Here is a 13,479-nt window from a genome sequence, read left to right as displayed (position 1 = left end):
TCCATTTAATTACTTTAATATTACTTGAAGCTTTTATACCTCGACTGTTTCGAGGATATAATAGATAAAATATAAAATTAGGGTTTTTAATAGCGGTGCACGCGTTGCAATTTAATGGATTTTATTGCCTTTGCGTGCTTCTAAGCATTATATATCTATTTGTATCCCTTTTAATTAATAGAAGTCGATAACTTGAATTTATCTTCATTTTATTGCGTTATTGAAAAAGTCAATAAAAGACGATGTTAGTCATAAGCATATGTAAATACATACTGATAGAATTCCTTCAGAAGTTTAGCCTAACTTGACAATGTCTTGGCAATGTGCTATCTCAAGTCGTTTGACTTTTATATATATAGTATTATCAGTTAATCAAAATAACTTTTTGCTCCTTATTTTTAAGATTCATTTGGATAATGTTTCATAATGCATTAATACATTTGCATAAAAACGTGTAAATACATACTATTCTGAATTGAGTTGGAGATTAACACAATTCACGGACCTGCCCTAAGACAGAGAGCCCATTGTTATTATATATATATATATATATATATATATATATATATAGATATATAAGTACTTTGTGTTTCCACATTATATGGAGAAAATATTCAAATATAAAATAACAAAGGGTCGAAACCCCATATACTTATTGATACTAAAAAAACAGATTGCATCAATGCCCATGATCAATCAATATAATAGAAAGTTGATATGTATTATAGAATTAACTTTATTAAAAAATAACGGTTAAAGAGTTATGAAAGTGTCTTATTGAGTTCTTATATAGTTCAATAGACTATATTTATTATTATTGCATCAATTCCAATAGAAATCTGTCGCCTATTTCATGTTTCAAAACTATCTTTATGAGTTTTTTTTATTCATAATTATAAGTTATGCTATATTAGTTATTCTATGAGTTATAATGATTATTTAAATTATTTTATTAAACATACCAAGATTCAAAAGTGATTTATTTAATTATAAGATATATGCCTATTAACATTTGAGAATTGTTAGATATCTTGCCATCCAAAACAATATATATACAGTAGACTCTTGCTAATCCCGACACTATTAAAAATTGGATTACTGGAATGTTCGGATCACTGGATTATATTGACAAAGTATAATTCTTAACGTATGATATTGAGAATAAAGTTAAAATTTCCAAAAATTTCTGAAAAAAAAATCGATCGTGAGGGTGTCAGATTTCTCGGCCTATCAGAGGTCGGGTTCTCGGCCTATTGAAGTACCGGATTAGTGAGAGCCTACTGTATATTATATGTATATATTATAGCAAGTATATCATTTAAAAGCGTGCAAATAAAAAGAGATTAATCATGAATTTATTTCAAAGAATCGAGTTCGATTCATCCCAGGCACAAAGCATTTGAAATAAAGGCGTCAGTGTAAACAGAAAATTGTTTGCTTACACTCGGCATATATTACAGTATGTAAACATTTGGACACAAAACAGATTCGACAGTAGCCCTAGTCATCCTTTGAAATTTATATATTGGGAACGTGCTCTCTATTTTATTTGCGAATTTGCGATAGTGTAATTGTAGGCAACATAGACAGGTATAATATACGTTCAAAGAACCAAACTATTCATTACTGGCGAATAGTGTAATTAAAAGCAAGTTTAATTAACATTAGCAGAATTTAATTCTGAGTTTGAAAATTTGAAAACAACATTAGTAATTTGCACTATATTACTAGAAATACAAGTATTCTTAAAAATAAATAAAAAAACTCAAAAGGAAAACTAGAATAAATTATATTGATTTTAAAGCGTTTTCGAAATCATTGTAAATAAATAATAGAATTTTTATGATTAAATAAAGTTGCTATGTTAATGCTATTAAAATTACGTTGAAGAAATATTAGAACAGCGAAAAAAAGCTAATTGGCCTGGTGGTCTATATTAAATATACTCTATTGATAATAAATTATTTTATAAAAAACGAATTAATTCGATAAACAAGGAGTAATATAAGAGGCATGGCTTATATAAGAATACTTCTATAAATGGTTGAAAATATGAAGTTGCAAAAACACTGTACTTCAGAGTTTAAGGACTAATTGGTAAATTAGCATGAGGAAAAGTTTTCATTGAATTAACAATTACTATTAAACAAACATCTATTAGTCATAATTGATTTTCCAAAAATACAAATCTTGATATTACTGTACTACAGTTTCAAACCAAGAAGTAAAGCTCCTATAGGACATAGAATCGAACATTCCCCTCGCAAACAGATGGAGTTTACTTTTACCATGCTTCTCTTAGAATAAATTCGTTACATTTGGTTCTACAAATTCCAATATTTTGTAATTAAATTTAATTTATTTTTTATTTAATTTTATGTTCTGCAAATGTATTTTATTTAGGGGGGGACGTCGACGGTGATCAGTAGAAAACTCAGGACAAAATATATATGTTAGAAGTGAGCGAGGCTCCTTATTCAAAACTTTAATAAAAATTTCTTTTTCAACCATTTCGGATCTATAATATATTAGTATCTTAACTTATTCCATAAATTCAATCATTATGCAAAGTTTCAACAAAGTCTCCAAAAATTGCCTTTTAATAATTTGGGTTGGACGGTCGTCTCGCAAAATAAAATCAACGCAGTACGCAGTTCCTTATTGAGTTTCATCGAATGGTTTTTAAATTAAAAAAATAGGTCAGTCAAAACCAGATTTTTAATAATATTTGTAAATCAACACTACATTGCAATACATTTTCGATAGCACTGAGAAGAAGACATACATACTTGAGTGGTCACAATAGAAAAATAGGAATAAAAAAAGATTGCGATACGTGCGAGTTACTTGAATTACATCGTTCAAACGAAATCCTATAAAAATGTCAAAGAGAGAGGCCAATGTTTGATCTAACTCTATCCCAGCAAAGTGCCCGAGGGACGTGTGAAAAAAGAATTTCCCAACTGCGAGAAGGCGAGAAAATCTAAGGAATTTTATATGCAGACCAAAAGATATATTTTTTAGAACTCAACCTGCTAAGCACACCATAAAAGAGTAATTTTTATGACATATCAATTAAACCCTAAGGTTTATAAAATTAATTTATTTAAAATAATAACGATATTATAAAAATGTATAGAAAAAAGTAAATATACTGTCGTTGAAGATATAATTGAAAATCAAAGGAAAAATTAACGTTATTTCAAAAAATGACAAAAAATGTTGTTGAAAATTACTTAGTAAATTGAATGATACTAATATCATTCCTTTGCCCTTCAATAATACTACTTTGGTATATTTCTGCAAACTATGATTCGGATAAGAGTTTCTGATATATTTGACTCGTGATGCAAAACTGTAGCAACATCGACATTGGCATTGTTTTTTATTTTTTATGTGATTGGTAAAATGTTGAATTTTTATTCCAAGGTTTATTGCAATGATGTCTTATTTTTTTATAAATTAGCCCTGTTTCACTCACATAAATAGTAACACAATCATCACAATTAATTTTGCAGACTATGTTAGATGTGCGCTCTAAACTAGAGGTTGCTATTAGATTAGACAACATAGTAAAAATAGAATATTCTGTGTCATTGCAACTTTTACATTATTAAATTACATTATTAATTTCTGTGTCATTATAATTATCATTTATTTCACAATTACTCACACTTTAGTGATTAGTGCAAATTATTATTATTATAGTGAATAATTTACATTTTTTTACTACTAAATTAATGTATGTTATATTTGTGTTTAAAATATACATCTACTATTAATGACATAGAATTAGATGTCAAAACGTCTGGATATATATATATATATATATATATATATATATATATATATTAAGGTAATTCCTTCTTTATACTTGATGCTATACTGTTCAAGATTTTTCTATTCATATATACATGTAGATATATATTTGATCTTTTTGCAATACTTTTTAAAGGTAAACATAAGTGAAATCAATTGAATTTCCAAATTGCCTAACTCTGGTAAGGAAATGTATTGATAAGAAATTTTTTTAAAAAAAGTATTCTAAATTAATTGATTTTCCAAATACACTAACTTTGGTTTCTATTTGATAATTAGATAGGATCCTGATTTTTGCCACCTGAATCACTGTATATTCGGCATAATTTGATTTAAAAAGTAAAATACAAATAAACTTTCAACAAATGCGCAATTACGTTTAAAATCCTAAAAGCGCACTCCATATTTTCCTTTAGAATTTATGATTCACGCAAATGCATCGCATGCCAACGTCATTATTATCATTTTATTCAGCAGCGCCTTTCATTTCATAAATTCTTATCCTTATGAAAACCTTAACTCAATTTTCGAAATAATCGCCCAGATGAAAATATTCGACTGCACTTGGCTGAGGTATTAGGAATCGTGATATTTCTGATATAAATTGCTCTTAACGAACTCCAAGAAAATCTTCGCAGTTTCGCAATCATGTCAACAATTGTCCTTGCAATGAGAATTCCTTTTATTGAGAACGAATATCCGACGTATTTGAAAAATATGAAAATAATTGACATATAGAAGTTTTCCATTACGTTAAATCTAAACGAATGTAATAAGGATAGCTTTCTTGTGGATGGTGATTAATAAAAAAAATGATTAGATATAGTAAATAAAGACTGTAATAACATGATACTTGAAGATGCATGGAAGTTACACATAGAATATGTAATTTATTTTCAACATATATGAATTATAATTGAGAATTCTCATCTTAGTACTTATTTTTAAGTTAAAATCAGATTAATAATTATACAGGTCTTTCACAGTATTTCAAAAAGACTAAATATATAATCCCCAGGCAGGCCCGTGAGCTGAGTTAAACCCCAACTCTATTCAGGAAAGAATAGTTTGAGAGATTTCCCGTAGCCATTTCACATATTTTTAATCTTTATTTTCAAGTGAAAAAGGACATAGCTGCTGCATGATGTAAGTTGTCATTCGCCCTCGATGAGATCATTACTATACGGGACGATTGTGATTAGTCGTCGTGTATGTGAATGGAGATCTGTCGTTGTATGCGTACCGGCATCAACATTGTATGCGTACTGATATCAACAAGGAAATCGGCCTAGATAAATAAACATTTTAATGTTACATCGTAGTACAAAATCTTGATTTCATAAAAAATGCCTAAATCATAAGAATATTTTATCCTGTTCCTTGAAAATAATAGAACAAATTAAACATTTGTACTAAACGTAAGTTTATTGATTAGAAATTATTTCTATATTATTCGTAGTTTCTATACATCTCTAAAGTTATTAAAATAGAAAATATTTCTTAGTAAGACAGATATTTCAGCTGTTCAAAGAAAGAATGACAGCTAAAAAGTAAACAAGATACAATCAGTCAATGAATGTATGTTAATTTTCATTACATGAAGTTTTTCAAACACAATTACATGATTAGTGAAGTTGCGAAAACAATATTATAGAATTTATTAATCAGCAATTACTTTATTTCTCTAATGAAGGTTCATTTCTAAATGCTATTTACAATGACAAACCGATCATGTCATATTTGAAGTATGACTTTAATTACACTATTGTTTTTAAATATTTTACATATTTTTAATACCATTATAAATATATAATTTATAATTTATTATTATATAAATGTGTACAATGGTTTACGCTAATAAATGTGTGCATCACGAATGTTACCATATTACTATTTTTTACTTAAATGCCATCTTGTAGCAAATAAGTTTTACTTCCAATCGCGTATGAACCTTATGCGCACTCTTTTTTTTGTATTTTAATTAAAGAGAGTTGAATATTGCAATAGCAATAACCAAAACAGTGATGTCACTGTGACTTGCAAACTTTTGTAATAATTACTTGGATATTTAATTTATTTTATGCATATAAAAAATTATACCATACAATAAGTTTTATCAATATCCTTGGAATAATATTCAGTCAATTTTACTTAATTTATTTGAGCATTTAGTTGAGAAATCCCCATCGTTCGTAAAACGCGAAATTGATCGAGAATCTCGAGTTTCTCGGCAAAACACTTCACGAAGCCGTCAAGACCTATGAAGCTTCTCTCATCTCTTATTACACTTTTTTAATATAATATGAACGCATTTCAATTATTAAACGATATAAAATAAATTGTAATATTTTCATCATCTCTAATAGAATTATGGACATGGCTGATTAGAAAATTGTGAAGTTGAGATACCAATATATTTAATTTTAATATCGATTCTTAAATTAAAAAATATAACATATATAACAATCTGACCTACGACATTTTTATAAAAACATTGAATGTTTATAATATAGAACAGTATTACTTATCGAAAATACAATGTAATAGCATGAGTACATAATTTATTACAATTGCGTAGTTTGTATTTTGACCATTGTATAGTAGTTTATAATATTACTTATAATTATTACAAATAGGTGGATACCCCTAACACAGTATTATTGATGATTAATATTTCACTTACAATTCGTGCAAAACTAATTCTTGTCTCCATTGTCAATTGTAAATATAGTAGAACCCCGTTAAAGCGATCATGCTTAATACGATTTCTTGCATGAAACATATGGTATTCGTCTTGAATAATGTATGTGATACCATCAATAATAAAGTTTATGTATGTAATACCACGGTTTGATGTTAAGTTTTGCAATATGTAACAAACTTAAAACCCTTAAATTGTTTTACTCTTATCGCATCACTTGCTTATGGCAAGAGACCCATAATTTTCGATACCCATTACCAGTAGTAATAGCCTTTCTGAGTATATATTCCTGCGAGTACCACCTTTTGTTTCGGGGGTCTATTGATGCGTTTTAATAATTGAATTAGAAATCTCGTCCATTGTTATAAGAGTTATTAATTGCAACGAAGAGGTTCTCATATAATGAAAGCAACGACATGCGATTGTCATTTTGTTAATTTAATTAAACAGTGCTCCGAGTGAATAGAATCAGCACACAAGCGTTTTGCAATGTACTTGTCTATTAATATGCGTCTGCGGTTGAAGCGACCATCGTGCAAAGGAATTAATATTAATAAGGTTTTGGAAATTGATTTCATTAGTAAAATAAATATGATACCAACTTTGGAAACTCTTATTCGGTTTATTTCTATGACGATGTCTACAGCAATTTCAACTAAATGAGTGTTTAACATACTTATGGTAGAGCAGGGCTTAAAATTCCGTGGGTAAAAAGGTCCACCACCGATATCTCAATAACAAGTTAGGAATTTTTTAATAATAATATTTGAAAGCAGAGATCCATAACAAAAGTATTTTTTCCGTTGTTAGTTTCTTTGGTTGTAAGCACTGTTTAGTTTACTAGACCTTGATATAACGTTATTTATTTGTTATAAGATGTATTATTTTTTAAAGTTACATTCAACAGTTTTTTTTATTTTAAAGTTACATTCAACAGTTTTTTAACTCCTATAAAAGCTTACATGTGGGTGGGCTATAAAGGGATCAACTGAATCTTTACCCTGGAAAAGATGTAAACAATAAATAAAAAAAATAGTGAATACAAAATTAAATCAAGTTAAAAAAAGCAATTTTACAAGAGTTATATTAAATAAATAGTTATTCCAACTCGGTTGGTGAATATTTCCAACGAAATACCACATCAAGTTTGTATACTGTGTTGTCTCTTTAAAAATATACCTATATTTTTGCAAATTTATATTTTTCATTGGCTGAATAATGTAGCTAGTATTGTATTGTATATAAACAAATGTATTGTATATATATATATATATATATATACATACATATATATATATATATATATATATATATATATATATGTAAATTATTTTATAAATATGAAAGTGCTTTTCGAGGAAACCGTCTAAATAAAATGTGTAGTCGAATTTGTTTTTGTAAGACATAATATGGCTAAAGAAAATCCAATTTGTTTCGACTTGTTTTGACAAATATAATCAGACGAATTCAAACATTCAATGTCACGTAGCGTATTTTTATCAAAGGCATGAAAACATTACTTAAAAGTTACACACGAAGAATTAGAAACAGACGAATAAAATTATGAATAATAAATAAATATATGATAATAAATAAATGTATTTTTTATAAAGGTATGTTTGCTGATTTGAATGTATTTTATATCAGTAATAACATGTTAAACAAGGTGTTAGTGTCATTTTTCCTCAAGGAAAATTTAATGAATAATAACTTAATCAATAAAAATCGAATTCATCATTTAGATAACATTTTCAATTGTTTATATCGAAAATAAAGTTTTCAAAGCTAATCAATGTGATTAGCAATTAATGTTTTCTTAGTAATATATACATATAGATCTTTAGATATATTAATTAAAACAAACTGTTACAACAATTATAGGGTAGTTATAGGGTAGCCCGTCGCTACCCTATAACTTTCTTTGAAATTATTCAAAAATATTCAAAATAGCAGTGAGAAATATAAAATATCCCTAAAAATATGAACCGACGTGTCATAGACATAAATATAATTAGAGTACTAATCAATAATTTATTCAGAAACACAAAAGCTCAACTTTCCCTAGACATTTAATATTTATAAACCCTAAGCGAAACATAATTGGCGAATGATACCCATAAAAAGTTTAATGTTTCATCATGGAATGATTAAAATTAAGAAAATTGTCTTAAAAAGAATATTAGACGTTTAATCCGTAATAACGTTAATGAATAATTATAAAAAAAGCCTTGCTCTCATAAAAAACACGCTCAAAATTATAATATAATATAATCTAATAAAAAATCGTACCTTTTACTTCAGATCCTGTGTTAAGCATGAAAGCATAGAATTTGTTGGACAAAAGTAAATCTGCAAAAAACATAATAAAAATTAAAAATTCAATAAAATCCTTTTTTTACATGATAATAAATCTTTATTTTATGGCCAAAATTCAACAATCTGTTATAATTAATGTGTATCCCAAACTTTTACTCATACGTTTATCATTATAAATACTAAATATAATATAAAATGAATATATAAATATGATAATTGAGTACCTTGTATAATTATTAGACTTATGATTAGAAATATATTTACTATGATTTGTTTTTTATTATTAGACGCAAAAATATGTTTATTTTCTCTTGATTGGTAAGTATATATGGAGTTTATCACATAAAGCTACTTTTAAATATTTACATCCATAGTTTTAACAATCTGTAAATCTTTTACTCAATAAAAAATTAGAAAAACTTTCATAAATTATTTCATACTACAACTACTCAATAATATTTAAGAAACCGTAAATATACTTTAACTCTACACTAATAAAATATTAATCTCCAATTCGACATAGAAATTATTAATTATCATTTTGTAATAAAAACAATAAATATGTATATACAGTTATGCAGATGATTTTGACATCGATTATTAGAAAATATTCAATTTTGGGTTTTTAGTGTTAAAAATAATTATTTGGAGATATTTGGAGTTTTAGGAATCTTTTAGATTAGTGGACAAAGAGAATCCCAATGGCAATACATTACAAGCTATTATATTCTGACATACATACATACATAAATATGTAGATATATTCATATTTATGTATAGATATATATGGTTATTGTATATATGACAATATATAAAATCATTAATAAAAAAATGTGATATTTATAGATGTTCCATATTCATCAACGTTGTAATCTTATATTTTATCTAAAACTTTAACCTAATTTGAAACAGTTTTACATGTATAATAATGCTGATAAATTGATAATAAAGAAAAAGCTCATCAAAGCTCAATAATATATATACAATTATTTACAATTAATTTATATTCACATTTGATAGCTATATATATGTAATATAATTATATAAGTATATAAATATATTTTGTTTTAAAATACCATTTAAAAAAAGTGTTTTAAACATACATGCGCCTATAATTTACTCTATAATATCGATAAATAAAATACATTTTTGAAATCGTCTATCACATATACTAGTTCAAATATATAATATTCAAATATTAGTCTGTGCGTCGTGATTATATTTGATAGAAATTATTCGAGCGGAAAATGATTGACACATCTTCTAAGTTTATATTTTCAATTTATTTCTCAGTACAAACGACGGAGTACGTGTCTGAATCTATAAAACACTTTTGCTGGATATGAAGTGCTCAAAAATGTGTTTACATAAATAAAATACAAATATATTGCAATATAAAGGTAATTTTATAACACACCCCCATAGGTGTATATGGAAAATGATCTTCAAAAATGGGAAAAATATCTGTGTTAATCAGTAAATTTAATAGATTCTAGTTGAATTTTCTTCAATTTAATTATTTAAATTTTCTTTAATTTAATATCAGAGTGGTAAAAGGTTAGATTAAATATCTATACCTAAAATTTCTATATTCAGTAGCTTTTCAAGGGTGTAAGATTTTTTTTTGATGAAATAGAGAGTACATATACATTTCATGTTGAAAATAGTTGGAATGGGATTAATATTATATATTAATTCCGAAAACAGAAAGAGATTATTATTTATTCAGGAAACAATTGTCTTACTTGGATTCATTAGTCCCTTTATTCAAACAATGAATATGTAAGTTTCTGTTAAATAAGATATGAAATTACAGAAGATATTGAAAACTATGATTTTTTGTAGGCGGCTATAATTCATTGACATAAAACTTATTGAAAAGTTTGTTTGCTCATTATTTTACTTTTATTTTTGTTTTGTGTGATGTAAATTCAATTATTTAGTCATTATGCTCATATTGATTTCTTTGTATTATGTAAATAATAATCTACTCGATTGAAATTAAATATGAAAGCAAATGTTAGAGATAAAAAGGTAAATCTAAAACTGCAACACAATATTATATACAATATTTAATCCAATCAAAAAATCTTTAGATATATCTTGAGAACAACATCTTGAGACAACATCCAGTGTGTCAACTTTTGCTTCAATATTCAATATCATTTTGAATAAAATTATTGAGAGTTCTAATTTATCATTGTATTATTAAGATCATCAGAAATGTAATTTTTAAATATATTTTTATTAATAAGTGGAATATCTTCAAATATATTGTGTAACAAATTCTTGGGTTCGTGCAGATGGTGTGGAATACACCATCGAAGCAAAAGAGTTTGTAAACTTGTGATTTTATTTATGATATCTATTATTATTTCGGCTGATTTAAACGCTTTTATTTTTTCAATTATTCCTACGCAAACTTTATTCTATATAAAAATATCGTAAGTTCTAAAAACAACTTGAGTAAGTCTCTATATAATCCACTTTCGCTTTATGGAAAATTTTCACAACGAGTTGTAACGAGTAATATCTTCGAAGGAAACGGAAAGTTCCAAAATATGCTGTTTTAGGTTAGAACTTTTGGGATCGTTGAAGATACTCATAGAATTCAAGAACTTGTCTTATGACAGTTTGAACGACTATTTTTGCGTGTAAAACAAGAGCCACAGCAAAGGGTAATAGAATTCAATTCCATTCGGTATCGAAACAAAATACTCCAGAAGGAAATAACTTCTTCTTCTTTGTGTATATCTTCTATAACTTCTTCTTCTTTGTGTATACAGATTATGAGGTATAAATAAATTCAATAGAACATGTGTAAGTTAGTAACAAAACAAAAAACTGTAATTATATATATCTGCAGCACATTTTTTTCAAGGGTACACATATTATACACAGTTCTAAGTATTTTCCAAGATTAGTATTCCGGTAATAGCAGCAGCTGAAAGGAATTTGCATTAGAGTAAATGCATTTACGTTTCCTTCGAACGTGCCTTTGCATAAATATAACCCGGAATAGAAAGTATTAAACAATATTTAATTTAAAGAGTTTTCCACGGTCGTGCGCAAATTTAGAATGTCAGAAACCAAAATTAAATACTAAACATGCCACGTGGAACAAGTACTTAAAAAACCTTTTTAATAAAAGGCTAAATCAAACACTCGCCTAGTTGCTATTTACGTTTGTGAAAATATATTGCAGTTACATAGGCACTAAAGTAGTCTTTAATTACCGATTTTTCACGCTAAATAAATATTCATGACAAAGTTTGGGGTAATGCCTACGTGTTTCATCTGATGCTCATTTTATTCAAATCCAGTCAAAACAAATAAAAGTTATTCGCCTTCAGAATATTTGATGGACTCAATGTCTCGAGTGGACTTGAAGAAAGTAAAAAGAGACGATCAAGAAAAAAACACTTTTTAAATACATAAAAAATATATAATGATCCAATATTCCATTACAGGTTGGCAAATTTTAGAGCCTATTATGTTACGATCGATATCTTTATTAGAATGCTATTTTACCCTATATTGATGATACGTACTAGATTATGAGGTATAAATAGATTTAATGGAATAAATAGAATAGAAAGAATACAACCAGACCATTCTATTATAAAAAAATATTTTTCATGGGTAATACATAATACTAAACTCATCGAATGTTCCATTAAAGGATTGAACTTATTGTACGCCGTAAAAACAAAGTAGTATTTTCGATAAATAAAAATATGATTTATCATTTATATAAAACGCAAGCAAGGGCATTTCGTTCCTCAGAATGAAAAATGCTTATAGATTCAGTTACGATATTTCTTAAAAAATTTCTATACAAATCAGGAATGTGTTTAATATTATTTTTAAAAAAAATTATAATAGCAATTTCTAATATAATTGTTCTCTTATGGAATACTAAATTGGTTTCCCATTATAACTAATTATTAGACACTCTCATGTAATTCAAGAATTATCCAGAAAACAGTTTCAAAGAAAATGCTATTTAAATTTTCGCATCAAAGAATGCAACTGGAAATAAAAATTATAACTATTCATACATACATGATTTTCATATAAAGTGGTACTAAAAACTTTTCAAATCCTATGTGGTTGTTGTGCAGTCAGGTTATTATAATAATAAGTTGCATTTTGTATGTAAAACGCGTGATCGCACAGCAAATACATGGCATTTAGTAACGTTTTGTATGAAAACTGGAACGTGACATAACCTTGCCATAACATTGGTCTATTTTACGGCGGAATTATCCCATGTCTTTGCTAAATAGTAAGTATAACTTTTGTATACATACATGAGATAAAATTAAAATTAAAGTCTTTGCTAAATACTAGTGGTTGCACAGTCAATAAGATCTTCAAATTAATTTGAACATGTCGCTTCGCCATTTTTTTACAATTTTCAATCCGTGCAAGCTCGCATCATGTTCTTATATTCAGCATTCGTTGATCATTTAAATAAAACGTTCCCTTGCAGGCCAAAACAAGGGATATTATAAATAAAATGATCAACTCACGCACATAAGAACATTAAGAAGTTCTTAAATCTAATATAAAACTCTGTAATATATAATAATTAAATAGAAAATCTTTTACATTTACGTACATTGTTGAGTATTGTCCTT

This window comes from Ctenocephalides felis, unplaced genomic scaffold (genome assembly GCF_003426905.1).
Source record: "Ctenocephalides felis isolate EL2017-DRISC unplaced genomic scaffold, ASM342690v1 CF-g0.4_SCAFFOLD_01604, whole genome shotgun sequence".
Taxonomy (NCBI): Eukaryota; Metazoa; Arthropoda; class Insecta; order Siphonaptera; family Pulicidae; genus Ctenocephalides; species Ctenocephalides felis.
This window is presented reverse-complemented; position numbering follows the sequence as displayed.